Source organism: Delphinus delphis, chromosome 6 (assembly GCF_949987515.2).
Source record: "Delphinus delphis chromosome 6, mDelDel1.2, whole genome shotgun sequence".
Taxonomy (NCBI): Eukaryota; Metazoa; Chordata; class Mammalia; order Artiodactyla; family Delphinidae; genus Delphinus; species Delphinus delphis.
This window is the reverse complement of record NC_082688.1, coordinates 62,811,906-62,833,515: the sequence shown is the minus strand read 5'-3', so window position 1 is coordinate 62,833,515 and position 21,610 is coordinate 62,811,906.

Here is a 21,610-nt window from a genome sequence, read left to right as displayed (position 1 = left end):
TAGATAAGTGACTGGTTATGGAAATGCAATAGTATGTTAACATTTGGGGGAGCTGGGTGAAGCAGTTACAGAAGTTTTCTGTACTATTCCAGCAAATTTTTTTAAGTCTGACAGTTTTTTCAAAGAAATAACTAACCAAAAATAAAATAAACCGTCTCCATTTAAAGTAAAGTGTCTGTGAATCTCAAATTGGGTACACTTTGATATTTTTTAGTAACTCCAATTAAAATGTAAATTGCTTCTAATTATTTTTGTGGCCAGACCATGTTTTATACATGCAATTCCATTTCAAGATTGGACTCATAGAATCCAAGCTTTCATTCAAGTTATAATATCCAACTTTTATGAAGTGCAAACTAAGCTTTTATTTAGTGATAATATCTAACTTTTATTGAACATAAAAATGCTTTACCTGTATTATTTCATTATATCCTTACAATAACCCTATGGTTAGGCACTGCTTTTGTCCCCCTTTCCTAGATAAACAAACTGAGATATATTAGTTAAGATTAGGTTTGGCTGCACATTACAGGAAAGATCAAAATGACAGTAGCTTACGCAAATTTGAAGTTTCTTTTTCTCCCATCTAAAAGACGCCTGAAGATATGCTGTCCAGGGCAAGTCATGGCCGCCCCCCCCCCACCCCCGCCCCACTTCTTTCTTTCTGTTCTGCTTTCTTCAGTAAGTGATTTCCATACCTAAGATCAGCTCATGACCCAAGCTGGCTGCTAGAGTTTCAGTTTCATTTGCATTTCCAGGCAAGAGTAAGGAAATGAAGTAGAAATCAAGGGCACTGCTTTCTTTCCCTCTAGTTAGTGTTGCCCAAAAGTCCCAAAGATCATTCTGTCATGGCCCAAATTGCCACATGGTCACACTTAGCTACCCAGTAGCTTGGTTAATGTCATGTTTCTGCTGAGCACATTGCTCTGAATTCCGTGAAGAATTCTACTGATAGTGGGAGGCAGCTAGCAATCTCCAAAGAGAGTATTTATCTCAGGTCCCCCAGCTAGTAAACTGAGGAGCTTCGGTTATCTAAGTCCAAAGCTTGAGCATTTCACAGGATGATAAACTGCTCAGTCATGCGGGGGCTGGCACCCTCCTGCAGGTAGCAGCAGTCTCTGCATGGTCAGCAGTAATTGCTGAACTGACATTGGCACTCAGTATGGCTTCAAGCTCATCAAAGGCCTTAGTCCAACATCACCACAGGAGCCAGAATTAGAAAGGAAAAAAATACATGAGTACTGTGTGGGAAGTGAGAGGACTCTATACCTGACTGTACATGAAACATTCTCAGTAATAATTGGTCAGGAGATCCCACAACAGGGAGCGAGGATCGGAGTTCTGAGGCTGTCATGGCCTCTGTTATTCCCCTGTATCCTGGGGAGTGATCTGTGATGCATGGGAAATCTGTAGATGCAGTGGAAATCTTCAGAATATTTTCTCAGTGTCTGAGGGGGTTGAAGGGAGATAAAGAGGTGGGTGGAAATTAATTGGACTTATCCTTCCTTATCACACTTTTCCCTGCACACACAAAACACTCTTCCCATAGTTACAGTAGTCTCACTTTCCTTGGAATAAATAACAGACATCTGTACCTACTCCTGCATTCTCTAGAAAGTAAAGTTTTTTACCTCTCTTCCAAAATCCTTTAGAAGTCTCTATGGGAGGCTACCAGATGCTAGTTGCCTAAAACTAGACAGCAAGTCTGGTCCTATCAGATGACCTGGAGGACAGTGAAGACCCTGTCTGAAGTTCTACTCTGCATGCCACTGTGCCCCCAAGGAAACAGGAGACAACTGACTAGTTGCCAGAAATGACAATAGATGATATTTTACCCCTCGAGCGTGGGGGTAAAAAAAAGTTTCGACACTTTCTTTATTCACTGTCTGTATAATTTCTCTTTCATAATGAAATCTTTTTAAGCCAGAGGAGGGAAAATAAATTCTCCCCAAATATTCCAAACTAAAATTGCTTTTGGCTATTTCCAAACCTAAAAGAATCAGCCAAAACAATTTCAAGCAAATCTTTTTGAAAGCACAATAACAACAACAACAAATTTCCCCTGAGTGTGATGTTGTGAAGGTCAAGGTCTAACCTGATGTAAACAAAAACATCTCAGTAGAGCAGAGTTAGAGGTTAAATAAATGTTTCTAACAACAGGGATTTAAAGCAGCACCATTAAAAATAGATTCTGTAGCCTGTAAAAAAAGAGAAGAAGGCAATGACTGCCTTTAATCTTTTCTCTGAGTTGTGAATGAGAAATACAGATTCAGGAACTCACTCTGGAGACAAAAGAAGAATAGATTTATGACTAGAAATGTGAATGAAAATATCTGTACAGCAAGGAAAATACTCCATTTAAAGCACATTATGTCCTAGTCATTTTGATAGAGAATAAAGTCCTTAAAATTTTATTTTAAAAATATATTCATCTTTTTCCAAGTCATATATGTCATTAATGAAAACACATATAACCAAAAAATAAAAATCCCTCCTAGATCCCAATACCCACTAAATGTTCATTGTTACTAATGTCTTGGAATATCTGTTTCTTTTCTGTGCATACTCACACATATATTTTTAATTTTTTCTAATTTGTATCATATTGCAAAAACTACTCAGTAACACCTTTTCTCACTTAGCAAGTCAAAAACAGCATTAACCTGTATCACTAAATATTGTTCTAAAGCATGTTTTTTAAAATTGCTGCAGATTATTCCTTGTTATGTCCATACATAATTTCTTTCTTTCACAACTCTTTTATTTTCATCTGAATACATATTATTTTCAAATTTCTGTTATTATAATCAGGCCTGCAGTTTACTTTTTACATTTTTCTACATGAATCTTTGTGTAAATCCCAGATTCCTTCCTCAGGATAGTTTTTTAGAATGAATTACTGGACCAGGTAGCAAGAACATATTTAGGGATTTGGAAGCCTATTTCCAAAATGGCATCCGGAAAAGTTGTACTGATATCATTCTCACCAGCAGGGTGAGTGCCCGTCTCTGCCCTCACAGATATACATGTGGATAGATCATTTTATGTATACCTCCATTTTAATAAGGGAAATGTCTTTATTTCCCTAATTTCTAATACAGTTAAATACTTTTCATATATTTAGTATCATAATTTTCTTTTTTGGTTCATTGCCTTTTCATGTTCTTTGTTTTCTCACAGTCCACTTGTATTTTTATCAGTTTGTTAGAACTCACATATTCAAAGTGATGAATATTTTTGCCAGTTTTTAATTTGCCTTATTATTTTGTTTGTGATTATTTTGTTGTCTCTGCTGTTATACAGAAAGCTTAAATTTTTACGTAGTCAAATCTATTAATCTTTTCATTAATATGCTTAAATGTTTATAAAGGCGTATCCTATTCCCAACTGGATAAGTGTTCAGTCTTGTTCAGTTGTGGCTCTTAAATTTAGAGTGCATTATAACTGAAAGAATTACAACGTAAGACTAGCTTAGGGATTTTTATGTGATAATACAGTCCACTCGGTGGGGACATCGTCAAGTGAAATGGCCAAAATGTCCAGGCTTCTGTATGCAGAGGGGATTTCTGACACTGTGATACAGGAAATAGAATGGAGTAAAAGATTTATGGGCAATGGGGGAAATCATCCCTTTCAGCTGAAAGAGTGGTCTTTATGACTGTTCTCATAGGCAGCCCATAAGATCTGAGAAATAGGAACCCTTCTCAAGGAACAAGCCACATCAGTAGACGTTGGTAGAAAGTGAATTCTGCACGTACGTGCAAAGGCAAATAGAAGCAATTACAGCTGTGTAAGAAGTTGGTGAAGCAACTATATTTCAAGGCTGAGCTTTGAGTAATTGCTTTTAAAAAGGCAGAGGAATTGCCTCACTTGCTATAGACACCCTGACAGAGAAACACAACATTTAGATCAGAGTGGAGTGACAGAGCAAGCAAGACACAAATACCAGAGGAATTTTTTTATAAGACCAAGGAAGAGATAGAGAGATTTTGCAGCCACATTTGGCTAGTAATTTTACCAGCTCTTAGTGGGTTATGGCTGTGCTGCCTTTCAACCTGGTTTGTTAAATTTTTGCTCAAGCTTAAACTTTAGGTTATAGCATTCAGCCTCAATTGGTTTTTCTGTTGTTTTCCAATATCTCTAGATCAAAGATCTCACTCAAATATTGTTAAAGGCAGCATTCTAACCTGCATGATCTGTGTGACAACTGTGATCTAGATTTAGGTTCCCAGAGTGGAAGCACTACGTAGAGATCTCCTTTCAGGAAAGTGCAGAGGCAATGCTGATTACCATTTGGGGGTGTCATGCATACCTGACAGTAGAACGGGACTCCCCTGGACTGGGTTGTGATCAGGCAGGATCACTAGTTATGTGAAGAGAATATTGTCGGAGAAAATTATCAAGATAGCATAAGGTACGTATAGGGTAGTTACTGAAAACTCAAGCATAGGTCTCAGAACTGGCTTTAAATAAAGCCTTCCCACCTTCTAGCTGCTAAACCTTGTGCAAGTCATTTAATTTCTCCAAGTATCAGATTCCCAGTCTGTAAAATGATTTTAATATTCTCAACATCATAGAGTTGAAGTGGGGATTCAAGGAGATAATGTATATTAAGTATTTAATCTCCCAGTCACAGAGCCTCATTTATTTATTGGCTCAGTAAACTGTTCCCGTCATTATAAACAGCAAACAAGGAAAATTAATAATGTGTTTCTAGAATAATCCCTACATAAAAATGCAAGTAAAATGATTATAACCTAATACCTGCCTATAAACGATAATTGATTATTATCCCACCAATTAGTATCAGTGAAATTTTAAAGGAAATAAAGATTCATGTAAGAGTAAAAACTCTAATGCAACATGGCATTACCAAATCAGTGAGAAAACGGAAACAATATTGCAAATCATTAGCAATCTCATCTAAAGATTGGTTACTCTTAAGTTTGGTTAAAACCTTCTATCATTATACAGCAAAACCAGATATAAATTCACTTATGGAGCCTTTATCATGTCCTAGGAGTTATGATAACTGTTCTCATTTAAATGATCTCATTTAACCTTACATTTTATTACAAAAGGAAACTGAATCACTAAGGATTTAAGAAAACTGTAAAATCAAACAGCAAAGTAAAGAGTTCAACTGGTATTTTCACTAGGCGTCATTTTCAAGCTTGACATTCTATTCATACACCATGAAGCAAATAGGAATTAATCTGTTGCAAACTGCCCAAACTCACAGCTTTTCTTGCAAGTTTATCTGGAAAAGGAAAAACATAGAACCATACCCACACAGTCAGAAACTAATTTCCAAGCTTTGGCTTTATACAACCAGAGGAGGAGTCATTCATTAAGAGGTATTTGGAATTTTTAGTTTGTTTTTTGTTTTGTGTTCATAAAAGCCTTGAGGAGTTGGGAGGGATCAAAAGAAGGGAATTGGTTATAATAATATGGTAACTTGCAGATCATAAGGCTAGTCAAAAGATTTTTCTTTAAGGACTGATTGAAAAATCTGAGAATTAATGGAGAAGTGTGAGTTTGACGTAAGAGTTCCTGTTGGATATTTAGGAGAATAAAAGAAATACCTAAAACTTTCCAAGGGCCACTTTGGCCTGTTCTAAAGAACCTTGGAGTAGCAAAGCCCGCTGGGCGCTTTACTCAGAATCAGGGGAATGTGCTATGGGTGGAATGAGACAGATGGAGGACTAGACCAAGAGTGTGTGTTGAGGCAGAATGGAGTTTCCTTAAGCTGAATAAGAAAGTCATAGACCTGAAGGCAGCCCGTCAATATTTGGATGCACCCAGGAGAGGATGTCAGCAGATTGCAAAGGCTTTAAACTGTGGGTTCTGGTTCTCAAACTATGAGGATGATCATGTCATGTACAGTGTTAAATACCATCACTCATGTTGTAACGTCTAAAATAATTTTGTGGAGTGGTGAGACAGCATGGATGTATCCGTAAGAGCAAAGAGACCCACCTCATATTCACACACTTTTTCTGGGTCCTGTATAGCAGCAATCCTCTACAGGACTGCCTGTCACAGTGCCCCTTGGCTGAGACAGGACTCAAGGAGGGAGAAAGTCTACCAGTCTAGCAGAAATAAGGCAAACTTCTTTTCCCCAAATATTTTTTGAAGGCAGGTCACCCTTTTGAGGAAGGGTAAATTGAGAATTGATTTATTTAACAGAAAGCTGACTACTACTGACTACAAATAATTCTGCCGCCTTCTAGATTTGAGAAATGCCACCTGCCAATTTAGTGCCCAGGAGGGAGTTTTTACAGCAATTACTGTTAATGGGAAATAAAGTTCATTTTCAAAATTGCAAACTGAAAGGAGCAGTTGAAAGTTGGATTCTGGTTTTCCTGAACTACGCAGTGTTTTTCTCCCTCATAAAAGACAACAAAGTTGACCCTCTGGTCCCACTGAACCTAAAAGGCCATCTCGGGGAAAACAGGACGTGGTTGAGAACAATGACATCTCTGCAAACCGCAGGCAGAGCCAGCAGATGAATAAAGCCCTGGTGTTTTTCAGAAAGTCGGAAGAAAAGCATGGATTCAAAAGGAAAACAATGACTGTGGAAATACTGTTGTTACTTTTGCCCACAAACCAAAATTACCACCTTCCTCCTCATACTGGTCCGTTGTCACCTGAATATAATGCCTAGGAATGACCTTCTCTGTATCAGATGCCCTCTTGCCCATGTTCTGAAGCCCACTACGTGGTTTTTATGTCCTTCGTCATTATTGTGATCTTTTAAATGACAAGTTTGTTCAAAAATTCTCAACAAGGAATCCCTAGTCATATGAGTCACAGAATGTTTGTATGTATATATGTATGTATATCATATATATATATATATATATATATATGATATACGTACATATGTTTTCAACCATAAGCATTGAAATTCAATAAGCTAGGAAGAATAACTGTGCGGGTGGGAAAGAATTATGACCACCTCTCCAAAACAATTTGTATTTGGTCTAAGACACTTTATAGCCAGAGTTGAGATTTCTGCTAAAATACAGAAATCTGTGAGTAGGAGATATTTTGCAGTTTTCACAATTGCTGTCACAATGAGAGCACCTATGAAAATGAACAAGAGAAAAGATCGATTTCAATCAATAAAGCAATAACAATGCATTAAGATATTCCTCTCTGTAACACTCAGCCCGTTCCTCCTGCAACATTTCCTTTCAACATCCTTAATCTAGGTACAAGGATTTTTAGAATTTCAAGCAGTTGTAAAGGAAGACATAATCATTTAAACCTAACTAATTTAGAGGAACATTAGCTCAAGAGCAAAATATGAACCACAATCTACTAAATTTACTATTTCTGCTATTCATCAGTTTCACTGATCATTACAAATAAGTACAATAAAAAGGCAATAGCTGAGGCACTTAAACTACATGAAAGAGAAAAATGAATCTGTGTCATCTTTCAAGAGTTGATTTTTTAAAGTTCTTTTTATTCCTTACTGGCCCCCTTTTGTATCACGTATAAAAAATAATTAGAAATGGTAAAAGTCAATATAAAGGTGCAGATCCCTGCGTGTGAATAAGCTATTTATGAAAAAGTTGGCTTGCTCCTTTGAATGGTCACCAAGTACTTAACAGACACTCCTGTTAAATTTGTGAGGAAAATGATGAATATCTCTTCTTAGATCATGGGGATCTTAGGCTGCTGGTCCCATAATTTCCTATTATATGATCTTCATCTTCATTTGAATCTTGCATTTTTAAAAAGTTGTTTTAATGTTTCTAAACAGAAAAGTACTAAGTTATAAGACCCTTGAGGGCAGGACCTAAGTTTATTCATCTTGTTTTTCTCCCTAATGATTCACAAAGTAGCCCATATCATTAAAACTGCTTAATAGGTGACAGATGAGAGCTTTAACCTTTGCTCAAAATAGTACCTTTTTTGTCTGATTCTTGATTTTGAACTTGACACGTTTTCCTTTATATTTCCAACTTAACTTGCTTTACTTGGGTAACTAACAAGCAGCTTACTAAGCCAGAATGGCATCTCCCGATAATGAGTTTGGTTATCCAAGAACACCCCTAATTTTGAATTATGTTTTGCTCTTTACCTTATTTTATGTTATGTTCCATCTTGGCACTTGAATATCCTGTCTGTATTTTGCTCAAATGATGTTGCTGACGTAGGTAGAAAACTCTTGAAATTTATGTGTTCTGCAATTTCTTACATTTTGTTGCTGGAACACCTTGAAATCCTGATTTTGTACAGAAACTGTCAACATAAGGGACAAACTGGTGATTTATAGATAGAAATGTGAGTCTAAATTTCTATGTTGCCAAGCTGTTCATTTTAAAAACACAGTGAATTACAGGAGAAGTAAATCCACAAAACTGGAATGTTTCCCCTCATTTCTCCAATGAGTGATAAGCAATGTTCCTCTTCAGTGAATAACTTTTGTTTATCTCATTGATCATTTGCACTGAAAAATGTCTCATCCAAGTTTTTAGTCATCTCTTTCTTTAAAAAGAAATAATTACAGTAATCTTAGGATGATATTGCATATTAAATACCTGATTCTTTCTTTTGCATTTTATGACAGCTTCTAAAATTATATGCCAATTGGTACTGAAGTTCTGGTTTTGGAGAATAACAGCTCAAAGAAAATATGAACTCGATCCAAATTGAAATTATTTTAAAAGCTACATTATATAATAATGCTCAGGATATAAATGCTAGCTAAAGAAAGGGAAGTTATGCTTACCTTCTTTGTAAAAAAAAATCAAAAATTTAACTTAGGACAATGAACAAAAAATCTAAAGAACTATCAAGAGAAGATAACATCACACCCACCCAGCTGTAGACTAAAGCCAGTTTTCCATCAGAAGATAACATGGACCTCCACAAAAGTAGAAACAGAAATTTACTGTCTTTCTCAATATTTCCCCTTCTTATACTGCCATAATCTCTGACTCTCCTTGTCTTCATTCCAAAAACAACAACCAAGTAATAAAAGCAGAAGTAGCACAAATTTCCTCTCCAGTATCTAAGGCTCAGATCCATTCTTTCCTCTTCTGTAATATCTCTCTTGACTTCTGTGACCCATACTATTATTTTTTCAACTCTTGTTTCACATTTCAGCTGTGACATGCAGCTTAACACTAGCTTTTGGACTACTTTTTTCCTTCTAACTGAATTGTACATTGTCTAATATTAACAGCTAACAGTTTGCCTGTTTTACATGTGTCAACTCTTTTAATCCTCATACAACTCTATTAGTAGTACCATTTTAGAAGTGAAAAACAGCCTCAGAGAGATTAAGTAACCTGTTCAAAGTCACAGTCGGCAAAAAGTAGAGCTAGGGTTTGGGTACTGGGTTTATATCCCTAAGCAGAATGCTATACTCTCTCAAAAACATTTCTACCTGGAAACAGCTTAAACCTCCTCCTTGATACCTAAGACAGTGCTCCCTGGTCGTAGGGATTCCAGGTATCCAGATTCTGGTAAAGAAGAGAGACTTAGTTGGATTTAATCATGGACATTTATTAAATTTGTGCCTCTGACTTAATTTTGGAAGGCAGAGTAACCTTGGAAAATATGCTGTCATCTTCTGGGACCTTTCAAGATCGTTTTGCCAAATGGGGATGGAGGATACCGAACAAGAAAGGTAAAGGATCAGGTGGGCAGAGATGCCTGTAGCTACAGACCAAGCATGACGTACAGCCAGCTGCCATCTTTTCAGACCTGGACATTCTAATACCTGAATTGGGATCTGCTTTTGACTTAAAATGACTGTGACACTGCCTGTTACTAAGAATGAGCAGACAAGCCATCAGCCTGTCAAAGTAGCCAGTCCACAGCCAAAAAAGGATTACTCTCACTACATAAAGTATAGAGGGTGGGTGAGGAATAAAAATACAGTTTTATACGGATTGTAATCTACACAGTTGAACATACTGGTTACTCATATTCAAATACATGTTTGTGACTTTATTTTATTGTATTAACCCTATTAACATCCTCTGGAATTAATGCTTTACAGAATGGATTTTGAAAAATGCTATTAAATTTGTAAATGAGAGAGACGTTAGGAGGATAAGATGAGGTAGCACGCCAAGAGGGAAACTCAGATTTTTTGAGGGCCTGTTGTGTAGAGTGCTGTCTGGCCAGTGAGTTACATGGTTTGTTCTGATCTAGGACTCAAAAGAAGCCTATAAAATAAATATTATCCCATTTTGAAGAGAAGGAAACTGAGGAGGACATTTTACCCTCAAAGTTTACTATGTACTCGCCAGTTTATCTTTTAATTTCCACTTTTCGATTACTGTTAAGCTTTGGTATTATTACCCTTATTTTTATAGTTGATGAAATTGAGACTTAGATAGGTCACATATCTTATGCAACGTCACTTTGACCAGAGAGCCAGGATTCAAATCTAGTTCTAATTCCAACATCTGTGTTCTTAATTGAATGATTTAAATCCTTGAAATTAATTTCACTAAAAGAACTAAGTCATTCAATAATATTTCTAGTCTAGCGAAAGTTGTGCTTATGGCCCAGGGGTCACAGAGAAAAGAATGAAAATCAGCTCTGTGCTAATATCCAACTGCCTAGATGACATCTCTGTTTGTCTGAGTAACATGGCCAAAGCTGGATTTTTGATATTTTCCCTTAAATCTGCTCTACTTACAACTTTCCTCACTTTGGCTAATGGAAAATCTATTCGTCTACTTGCCCAATCTAGGAAAAACCTGGAATCACACCAGTTAACAAAGAGAATATAAAATAAACAGTTGTTAACTGGATATAAAGTTGTTAACTGAGTAACTGAAAAGGCAAAAAGTGGTATAATGGACGTAGAAAGGGCAGGAAGCAGCAACCGTGGCGGGGGAACAGAGGAGAGAGGTTGGAAATATTAACACTTAGTAGCTCAGGCCTCTAAGGAGAGGCCCTGACCGGCAGGTGCCTCTGAGAGAGTGTGACGAGGCTAGTTCTGTGAGCGCTAGAAAAGCTACAAACTGCTCTAAGGGAAGAGACTGCTGGGTTGCAGAAGCATTGCTGCAAACAGGAAGCAGACAGGAAGCCAATAGGAAGGAGCGAGTCCCTTCTTCCCCTTCCGCGCGCTGGCAGCCCCCAGAGTCTAACAGGGGAAAAAAGCAGAAAGGTGGCTCATAGTGTCCCAGCCCCAGTATCACAAAGCCAAATACAAGAAGGGTGAGTTTGCAGTTGAGAGTTAATAGCTTATTAACTGGCACACCCATTTAAAAAGTGTATCAGATATTGCCTTCCTTTGCTGAAAATCCTGCAAGGGTTCACTCACCATTTTCCTAAAATAAAAGCCAGAAGCTTAAAAGTGACCCATGGGGCCCTGCCTGAATTGCTCCCCAGATCTCTGTCCTTACCTCCAGCTCCTCCATTCCTTATTCCCTCTGCTCCAGCCACTCTGCTCTGGCCGTCTTGCTCTTTCTCAGACATACTTAACATGGTACCATCATAATGGCCTTTCCTCAACAGTTCCCTCTACCATTCTGGAATGTTCTGCCCCAGAGATCTGAGTGGCTAACTCCCTCACCTTCTTCAAGACTTTGATCACATCTTACCTTTTCAAAAAGACTAGTGCTGACAACCCTACTTAACTCAGCACTCTGCCTTCCCACCCCTGCCCTGTGTCCCAATTCTGTGACCCTGTTCTGTGTTTTCCTTATTTTAACAGCACTCATCACCTTCTATCGTATTGTATGAGTTACCTAAATACTGTGTTTATTGTTACAGCCTTCTTTTTTTTGTTTTTTGTTTGTTTGTTTGGTTGGTTTTTTTTTGCAGTACGTGGGCCTCTCACTGTTGTGGCCTCTCCCGTTGCGGAGCACAGGCTCCGGATGCGCAGGCTCAGTGGCCATGGCTCACGGGCCCAGCCGCTCCGTGGCATGTGGGATCTTCCCGGACCGGGGCACGAACCTGTGTCCCCTGCATCGGCAGGCGGACTCTCAACCACTGCGCCACCAGGGGAGCCCTACAGCCTTTTTCTTGACTGCTATCGTGTAAGCTCCATAAGAGCAAGGATCTTTGTTTCTTCACTCATATAGCTCAGGCATCTAGCACAATGCCTAGCACATAGTAGGCACACATTAAATATTGATCAATATGAAAAGATTTCACTTTAGTCAGCTGTGTAGAATTATTCATGGGAATGAGAAGAATGATTAAATTTTGCTGTTGTTTCCTTTATAAGTACAAAGGACTGTGTTTTGCCTACCCTGATAGGCAGATCAATTTGCTTTTCTTGGGTTAAGCCTTGCAGAAGATGGAAAAAAGTGCTAAAATACAGCCATTTAATAAGAGGAGGTGGCCTAGAATAAAAAATTCCTCTCAGATAACCATGAAGTGGTTGCTTTATAGGCAAATAATTGAGTCGATTGCTCAGCAGAATATATGAACATAAAATAACAATTGCACTGTTGAGCTATTAAAAACCAAATCCATATTTTCGCTTATACATTCCTCATTATTTTCCATATGTCCAAAGGGACCAAGTTTTAGAGGACTTATTTTTTCCAGCCTGAATAAGGTAGCATTTCAAATAATAAAGTGGTAGGTATGTAGCTTTATAATATTTCAGTAACCTGAACCAATAGGTTTTATGTACTTTTTCTCAGTGCATACTGTATTTCACAGTAGAGGAATAAAAAAAATGTTTTAAAAATCATAGACAGCAGGACTTCCGTGAAAATAGAAAACGAAACTGAGGTCAACGCCTGATGTTTTTGTGCTTTGTGGATATTATTTATCCACCTGATAAATGGACTTGACAATCGCAAGTCCCCTAGCCCTTCCACTTCTGGGAGTTCTGGTGTGACGGTTTTGCTCGGCCCCAGGGAGGGTGAGCTGGGGATGTTAGGAAGGCCCAGGCAGGAGGGCAGGGCTGTTTTGGAAGGGCGGGCAGCGAGGAGACAAAGGCGCTGCAGTATTCCCTCTCAGACAGGACAGGATCAAACTCCCTCTGAGTGATTAGCCTCTGGGGTCCCCAGCAGTAACAGACTCAGGCTGGTTCTTAAAACAAAAGTAACAGCTTTCACCAAGCCAATAACTTCTGGCCTGTGTGAGCCCTGGGAACTTGTGCCTCCCAGAGTCCTCTGAAAGCCTGATTCGCTACAACCTCATGAAAAATTTAAAAAACAAAACAGAACTCTTCCTCAAGCCTTTGGAATAAGGAATAGATGATCCTAGAGGGCAGATGGGACACTCCTGGACAGCCCTTCGTACTTGAAAGCAAGGCCAGAGGAGAAACTGCAGAGACAGAGGAGGCGATAACTTGCTGACTGAGCAATGACAAAGCACTCACAGGAAGGGAGAGGCCCCGTTCAGCCCAAAGGCAAAATAGCCCAAAGGCAAAATAAACTGACAACAGGGCCAGGAAGACGGACCGAGAGAGAAGTTAAAATAGGCATACCAGGAGCTGTCTCAGCAGGCCCGGGCAGAGAAAAATCAGGCCTCGTCACAAATTCATATAGGATAAAGATCGTCCATATCTCCACTGAACAGGAGAAATGAGTGAGAACCATAGAAATGCTGCACATAATCCTATCTGGGTCACCTACCATAGCATAGCATGTACATATCAGAGGACGATGTCAGTATTGGAAAAGAAAAAGAAAATTCCACAGAGTATTCTCTTCCCCTACAAGAGGAACTCAGTGGTTTCCTGAACCATCCCACTTTACTGAAATTAATCATTTCCTTTCTACTCCCTAGAATCCAGGAGCCCCTCACCCCATCTTTCCTCGTCCTGTGTGTAAGATACATTAGGAAGAGGTTACACGGAATGGCCCTGGGAGGTAAAATTATAAAGAAAAGCCAGTCTTTATTGCCCTTCATAGCCTCCCTCCCTCCTCCCATCTCTATCTTTTTCTGCTACACACACACACACACACAAACACACACACACCACCTTTTGGGGCTCCATTTGCCTTTCTTGGTTCCCAGCAAAAGTTACTTCCTTAGACATAAGGAAGAAAGGAAAGGCCTATCTAAGCACATTCTTTTGAAGCTTTGAATACATGAATCCCAACCTTTTAGAGATAAGTACACATCTATTCTCCATTTCAAGCTGGAAAACCACGTTTGGAAGAAAACCTGCTGAGAGCATGAGAAGCCCAGTAGCTTCTTCCTTTCTAGCAGGCTCCAGCTACTCCTTCCTAATGGTAAATATGTTTTGCAAACTTGGTAACTTTCAGACAAAAATCCTTTCCCAACAGAAATGTTCATTGGCAGCGGAGAATGTGGTCCTGAGAACAATTGCATCTGTGATTTTGGTTGCAAAACTGCTTCAGGCCATTCCTCAAAAGCTAGTCTGCCATAAAACTGTTAGCATGGCCATTACTCTCAAAACATATTGCATGAACTCCATTTTGGATACTTTTGCTTTTGAAATATCTCCTACCCAGAATGCTCTCTTCTCAATTCTTGATTTATTTAAATTATGCCCCTTCCTTCAAATTTGAATCCAAGATTTATCTCTTCATGAAGCTCAGTCGCTGCAGCTGCATAGTTAACAGGTTTGGGGGGAAAACTAACCACCCATAATAATACTCTTCTCTGGGAACTCCACCATCCATATCCCCTGCTGAAGTTCAAGTTTGTTCTACCCAATCCATTTTTCTAGTCACAGTAAACTCAACCAGAGGTGAAAAACCTGCCCCAGCCAGTCAAGTCATTTGCTGCCCAAAATGAGTCAGGCGACTAACTTTCACTCTCTCTTGAGTTTGAACCAAAAGACACGGAAACAGAGACTTCAATCAAGCGTGCCTCTAAATTTTAATATTTTTTCTCATTCCCCAGGAAAATTTTATGGAGCTTTAGTTTCCATAATTTCCATAATAAAAACATTGGTTAGGTTTTAACTTTTCCAAATATAAAGTTTTTTATTGAAATATGAAAGATGGATATATAAACTGCCCATGCCCTTCTTCTCCAACGCTAAAGATTCATATACGCGTGTCCCATCTGGAGTAGACATGATTCCTCAGTTGAGGATCAGGGCTGCAGTTGGCAAATGGGAATAACCTATCCGTAAGATCAAATAAACTTGAGGTCACCATGTTGGACCATGTGTAAGCAATGAAAGCCAGTCTAGTGAAAGAGTAGACAGACGGTATCAAGATAACTAGAGCTGAAATAAAGCATGCAGAGCCTGAGAGATGGAGTAAGGACATTATGTGACCCTTGGGAGACCCAGAACTGATTCTGTTTCTTACATCTACCCAGCTCCAGTTTACAGAAGAGCCAACTATTTTTTGATTCCTATGTTTGGAAGCTTGCCTCACCATAGACTCCCCCTTTTCCTTGGCACAGAACTAAAACGTTTCTGTTCCTTGAAGTCAAACCAGGCTTAATTTAAGGGACCGATAATAGGTGATCTGGTCTTCAAGTTATGATAGCAACAGATCTAAAATCCACTGTCCTTTGACTAGAGTGATTTTGGACTCTTGCTGATTTTAACTCTGTGTACATTTTGTCTAAACATACTATAACTTAAAGTATTAGATTTTAAAGTGATAATGACACATTAGATGAAGCATAGCTTTTTTGTACGGTATTTATGTTTTCTTCTTTTTTGATGTCTCACAAACATTTAGTATACATAAGGCAGATAATGCGGTCATAAGTGTTTGTGAACTGAAACTGTGCAGTCATTGTATGTATGGTTATTGAATAACATTCTTGAATGAGAGAAAAAAGATCATGACCTGCCTTTTTAACAGTTAATAAGTGGAAGCAAGTGAGCATTTCACTAATTTGCCATGCTCACACTAAAACTATGCAACAATAATAAAAACTAAGCATTCATTCTAACCTTTAAAAATACCTTGGACAGAAAGCTAGGGAGATGGTTGGGAATCTTTCAGAAATCAAATAAATAATTAGTGGAAAGGCCAAAATTTAAATTCAGCTGTCCTTACAATAAATCTAGTAATGTCTCCAACATTCCACAAAACAATCTTTATTTTGAAACAAGGCAAACTTGGTCCAGAGATATTGTGTTATTCTACATTATAATGTGGTACCTGAAGTAGCCACTCACAAACTATTCTCCTAATAGGCAGGTGTTCAATATCTAATGCCAGGAGGCCAAGGGTTGATCTGTGGATATCAGTGATGTCACTGTAGATGTTTTGTTTGTTTTGTTGTTTTTTATTTATTTTAATTTTATCGGAGTATAGTTGATTTCCAATGCTGTGTTAGTTCCTGCTGTACAGCAAAGTGAATCAGTTATATGTAAACATATCTCCACCCTCTTTTCCCATATAAGCCATTACAGAGTATAGAGAAGAGTTCCCTGTGCTATACAGTAAGTCCTTATTAGTTATCTATTTTATATATAGTAGTGTGTATATGTTAACAGCTGAACTTATTCACTGTAGTTGTTTTAATGGGCTCCTGGGGAGAAAAGAAGCCATGCCAGTTGTTGAGACTTAAACAGGGCATAAATCACCCCGCTCCTTAACTTTTCCCCTTTTTAGAGCTATCTTCTGAGGATAATATGCTTTGTGTATGATTCACACACAAAGTTGGAGAAGTAAAAAGTCTATACTCTAGGCAATCAATCCAAATGAATGACTTGTTTTATGTCTTAGGGGCATGTGTGTATGTGTGTGTGTGTGTGTGTGTGTGTGTGTGTATGAGCATGTGTGTTTGCACACATGTGGTCCTTCCTTTCTTCGAAATTTGGATGGATGTATATTGACTTTCCATTTCAGTCCTTCATGTTGAACCCAAAACACCTGATACCAGGTAGTCATCTGCTCCAGGGATGTCTTATTCTCTCAACCAACAGGCCTCTGAGAAGGAGGCATTTTCTTTAAGTGTTTTTTTTAAATGTCTGTCTTACGTCCATCCCTAAACACCTCCCTTCACATTCTTCCTCACCATACACACACTTCTGTTTCATCCTTCATTCTCTTCTAAATGTTTCAATATCCGTATCATGTAGTAATTATTTTCCTTTATAATGTGTTAAATCATCAATATCAATAAGCATTTTCTGAATAAAGAGTTATTTTGGGTGTACAAAAGGTTTGATATCGGGCTGTCTGAAGGCTACTTGGGTTAAACCAAGATGCAGTATAGTGTGTCTACATTCAAATCTTGACTCCCCCATTTATTTGATATATGATATTGGGCAAGTTATAAACTTTAAGCTTCAGTTTCTGTATCTGTGAAATGGGGATCACAATGGAACCTCCTAGGAATATTGTGAAGATTAAATAAATTTATGCCTAGAGACAATATAGAACAGTATTTGGCAAATAAGAGAAATTCATAATATGTTCAGCTATTATTATTTAGCTACTAGAGCTTAGTTGGAAGTCTTCTAAAAACTGAAACAAAAAATAAAAAGATACAAATTTAATACTTTTAGTTTGGTTCCCCTTCCTTTAACTCTCATCCTGATCATTTAATTTGACTTTAGATGAGCTAAGTAAATAGCTTCCTGCTAATTGAGATGCAAAATGATTAGGATTCTTCCTGATACCGATGACATGTTTTTGTTACTATGGACTAGCAGTGGCCTTACTAAATAAAACAGGTCCTACTATCTAATTATTAGCAGAAAGAATCATTTAAGATTAAGTATACTAAAACCAAAATTATCAGCTTCAAATATATTCTCTGGCATTTAATTGGCTTTTATCCAAAAATTTTATATGAGGTCAAATTATTCAATTACCCAAAGGCATAGTTTTCAATTAGTTAATAATAGAGGTCTCACAAATATCTAAATTGATTAAAATTTGACATGTGCTTATGTATCACTGATTTTTTTTCTCTGTCGGTGGTATGTGGTAATCATACCCATTTTTAATATTTTGTATCTAAAAGTGTATTATGATAACATAATATGGCATATAAATATAGTCTCCATTGCTATCCTTTCATAAAAATGTTGAGCCTTCCTATAGACGTTCCTCTGATGTGGAGTGATCACCCACTCTGGCCTGTTTTGGGGGTAGACTCACTAATTTTCCTTATCCACATCCCTTTCAACTGACTGTCAAATCATAGGGTTCTCCTCTCTCAATTGTCACCATAGAATATTCTTGCCAGGGATTACAGCCTTGCATTCTCTGCAGGCCCCTTTGAGAGAAATAATATCACTCTGAAGGTTCCAAATGTTATTCTTAGATTGAGCCAGATTATCAGAAGTATGTACCAGAACTGCTTTTTCACTGTAATGCCAGCAGACTATACTGAGAAAGAGAGGCTTTGAATTACAGTCTTTGGAAGCAATAACATTATTTGGGTGTTGGTGAGGACCTTGTCTATTACATCCATTATATCCACAAAAAGACAAAAAAAAAAAAAAACTTCTGGTTGTAATGTAATTGTTTTATCTGTCCCCTATGAGGTCACCAATTCATTGTAGACAAGTTAGTCATTTAGGGTCAGTCAAAACTCAGGATTTTTGGCTCCAGGTAAGGGGTCTAAATAAAAATCCTTCCCTGTAAGAGCTTTTTTTTTTCTGTCAATCCCAATTTAATTTATCTAAAACATTTCTTAAAGCTCAAGTGTCTTACAAGCACCATCTAATGGGCTTCACTGTTTGGTTTCTTTGGCTTATCATAAGTGCTGATAACTTCTTGTGTACATTAACTAATAGGCCTCTTTCAAAGTATGCTGACATTTAGCTTAGTGTTAAATGGTTTTTAATGAGTTCCACCACAACCCCCTCCATCCTGAGTTTCTGCAAATGAAGCCCATTTTCTCTGTAATATGGAGAACTAATGGTACTGTGCATTCCAATGAATGAACCATGTCTGGATCCTAACTGGGTAACTTCAAACAAAATTACTATCACGAAGACAAAACATTCTCACGGTTGACTAATTTTTTTTTTCACTTTTTAGCTAGATAGGTGGCAACCCATAGACCTAGCCTCTGTGTCAAAGTATTTATTCCAAATCATGTGAAGAGTTTAATAATTATTTGAGAAATTTGATCTTTGGGACAATTCAATCAAATTCTGTTTACTTGGAGTGTTACATAGATTTTATTAAAGATTTGGGGACGGTGGTGGTATTTATCAGCCCACATTTTCTCAACAAATTCAGTTCTCCCATTTTTCCTTCATCTCATGGAGACTTCTCAGGACCTAAACCAAGTGAGGAGAGAGGATAACAATTATTTGGCCAAGTTGGAGAGTAAAAAGTCTATACTCTAGGCAATCAAGCCAAATGAATGACTTGTTTTATGTCTTAGGGGCGTGTGTGTGTGTGTGTGTGTGTGTGTGTGTGTGTGTGTGTGTATGAGCATGTGTGTTTGCACACATGTGGTCCTTCCTTTCTTCGAAATTTGGATGGATGTATATTGACTTTCCATTTCAGTCCTTTATGTTGAACCCAAAACACCTGATACCAGGTAGTCATCTGCTCCAGGGATGTCTTATTCTCTCAACCAACAGGTCTCTAGGAAGGTGAGAACAAGACCAACAAGAACAAAGGCACCATCTCTTCTTTCTGTTGCATTGTGTCTCCTTCTTTCCTGATGCTTTCCTTGATTTCAAAATGTCCCAATTCACTGCATGCCTGTTCCAGGAAGGGGGGAAGAAGTGAATAAAAATAATGTATCATATACAATATCTTTAAGAAATTCACATAAATATTTTACAGACTGTACAGTAAATAATGTATGTGTTTAGAAAGGCAATGTAAATGTATTATAGACTGCAGACTAACTGTTAAGGTCAAAATGAAATCACTATGTTTGGAGAAATACAGTATGCCCTAAATGGTACCACACAATTTTACTGTAACTTAGTACAGTGCACTTCATAAATCACTGCATTCTCTGCATTACCTGGGAGTCAAGAATCCCAGTGGCCAAGGGCACTCCTCCCACCTCTCTCTACTGCTTTGAAAGACTCCAGCTCCCAGCTTGCCACTCAAGGCCCTGCTTTGAACTATGGCACTGATCAATACCTGCTCCTTGAGAAACTAAATGAGGGCATGTGCATGAATTCACCCAGATTGCCTAATTTTCATGAGGAGGGTGGTGAGAAAACTGATCAGGAAGGGACAGAGAAAACACCCAATGAATTCCAGATGTAACCTGAGTTGCTGCATATTTTTTCAGGTGGCCCAAGACACATCATTTTGGTTTCCTAAAGCCCGCTCCGTGTGAGTCTTGATTGGCCAGTCCAGGGTTCAGTTATACGTCAATGCCCTTGTGATGCTTAAATATTATAATAATTACCAGATTATGTGAAAAAGACACAGGTATGTTCTGAAAGATGGATAATCCAAATATCAAAATCTTCAGAGGAAGGGTAAAATCGGGTCAGGCAACTCTTTTTCCAGCTAGCTGAAACAATGGGAATCAAGAATAATGTGGTAATCTAAGTATAATGAAAATGTTTCCACAGTTAGTTACCCGAAGAGCAGAAGAGGAGGCTTACCCCCTTTAGGGTTTTCAAAACGCTGCAGTAATAATGTCTTTGAGAGAGAAACACTCCAAACCTCTAACAGAAATGAAAACAAATATATAAAAAAGAAACCTATAGGTTTAAAGATTATGTGTAGAGCACTTCGATTAGTGAGTCAAATAAGAAACAAAGGAGACCTAAAGTGGCAGAACTCAGAAAAGAACTCAAGAATGATGGGAAAGAAGACATAAACTAGAAACCACAGCAGATTAAGGCTATTAAGCAATATTAAAAAGAATCATCCTGAAATGCCATAATGAAGGGAGTTGCGGGGGGAAGGGGGATAAGAGCAAAAGACAGCAAAATGGAGGAGATTGGTTCAAGACGGCGGAGTAGAAGGACGTGCGCTCACTCCCGCTTGCGAGACCACTGGAATCACAACTAACTGCTGAACAATAATGGACAGGAAGACACTGTAACTCACCAAAAAAGATACACCCCACATCCAAACACAAAGGAGAAGCGCAATGAGATGGTAGGAGGGGCACAATCACAATAAAATCAAATCCCATAACTGCTGGGTCGGTGACTCACAAACTGGAGAACACTTATACCACAGTAGTCTACCCACTGGAGTGAAGGTTCTGAGCCCCATGTCAGGCTTCCCAACGTGGGAGCCTGGCAACAGGAGGAGGAATTCCTAGAGAATCAGACTTTGAAGGCTAGCGGGATTTGATTGCAGGACTTCAACAGGACTGGGGGGAACAGAGACTCCACTCTTGGAGGGAACACACAAAGTAGTGTGTGCATCAGGACCCAGGGGAAGGAGCAGTGACCCCATAGGAGACTGAAGCAGACCTACCTGCTAGGGTTGGAGGCACTCCTGCAGAGGCGGGGTGTGGCTGTGACTCACTGTGAGGACAAGGACACTGGCAGCAGAAGTTCTGGGAAGTACTCCTTGGTGTGAGCCCTACCAGAGTCCATCATTAGCCTCACCAAAGAGCCAGGTAGCCTCCAGTGCTGGGTTGCCTCAGGCCAAACAACCAAAAGGGAGGGAACCCAGCCCCACCCATCAGCAGACAAGCGGATTAAAGCTTTACTGAGCTCTGCCCACCAGAGCAACACCTAGCTCTACCCACCACCAGTCCTTCCCAGCAGGAAGCTTGCACAAGCCTCTTAGATAGCCTCATCCACCAGAGGGCAGACAGCAGA